Raw genomic sequence first — 1488 nt, 5'->3', positions numbered from 1 at the left:
TGATTTTAACGGTATGAACAGATATTAAATATTCTGTGCATGAGTCCTATATCTTTCAGTACCAGTAAGTAGTGCAATATTTTTGCCATATGAAATAATAGTTTTTGATCCCTCACCTCCTATGATAAAAGCAATAGCAAATTTACAGATAGTCGCAAGAAACAGGTAGTCAAATAAATGAGGAGTATTTAGATTTTCTGGATTATTATTCAGTGAATACAATATACCAAGACTGAATGGTTTAATAGATTTGAATTTGTAAAGGTCATACTTGATAACCTGCTGCAGAAGTGCTGATTACAAACAACCTCCACGAAAATTATAAACTGAAGAGATCCTTATTTTTAAACGCAGCACGAGCAATATATCAGAGGTTTAGAATGCGGACAATGTACAGAGTGAGATGTTTGACTAATCCTCATCTCAGTGTTTCACTTTACAAAGATTGTGGCCATCCACTCTGCATTATGTATACTTGATGTGAATGACTGACAATTGTTCAGCTATCTTACGTGTCTCATCACCGATTCACTGATTCTGGTTTTGTCACAACCCTATCATAATGTTTCTTTGGGTTAAAGAGCAAAAGCTCAGGCCCTGTAAAGGTGAAGTCTTTAAAAAGGAATGTTCTTGTGAGGTTTTTCACAGCAGGTTCTGAGATAGAAAATTAATGCTTACCTGCACGTCTTAATTAATCCTTTAAACCATTAACCACTGTCGTTGAATGCAAATACCATTTGACTATTATATTAATTACGACACCATGATGCTTGAGAATGATCAGCCTTTTCCTCTGGAAATACTGAGCGTAGCATATTCCTTTTCACCCAGCTCTGTACTGTGCACATATATTGATGTCAGCCATGATCATATTGAATGGCGGTGCAGGCTCGAAGGGCCGAATGGCCTACTCCTGCACCTATTTTCTATGTTATAAGATTGATTGTCCCAATATCGTTAAAAGATGAGAAGTATTGCAACATGCATGTTATCAAGGCAGTAAATATTTACAGACATGCTCTATGTATTCTAAATGGTCAGACCAACACTCTTAATTTAGTGTAGGGAGGAACTGCAGATGCCGGTTTAAACCGCAGACAGACTCAGAAAGATGGAGTAACTCAGCGGGTCTGAAGAAAAGGAATAGGTGACGTTTCGGGTCAAGACCCTCCACCAGACTAAGGGGAAAGGGAAAAGAGATATACAGACGGTAATATAGAGAGATATAGAACAAATTAGTGAAAGATATGCAAAAAAAGTGATGATGATAAAGGAGACAGGCTGATAAAGTAGTTAGCTGTGGGCTAGGTGAAAACGGGTTACAGACAATGAGACTCAACAGGACGACTTTAAAGCTGGTACAACGATGGGTGGGAGAGGAACGGAGAGAGGGTTACAAGCGTTATTTGAAGTTAGAGACATCAATATGGGATGTAGGCTGCCCAAGCGAAAAATTCTCTTTATACCGTACCACTAGGAATTGAACAT

Source organism: Rhinoraja longicauda, chromosome 16 (genome assembly GCF_053455715.1).
Source record: "Rhinoraja longicauda isolate Sanriku21f chromosome 16, sRhiLon1.1, whole genome shotgun sequence".
NCBI classification, from domain to species: domain Eukaryota; kingdom Metazoa; phylum Chordata; class Chondrichthyes; order Rajiformes; family Arhynchobatidae; genus Rhinoraja; species Rhinoraja longicauda.
The sequence above is the reverse complement of the archived record's forward strand: the minus strand, read 5'-3'. Positions refer to the sequence as shown.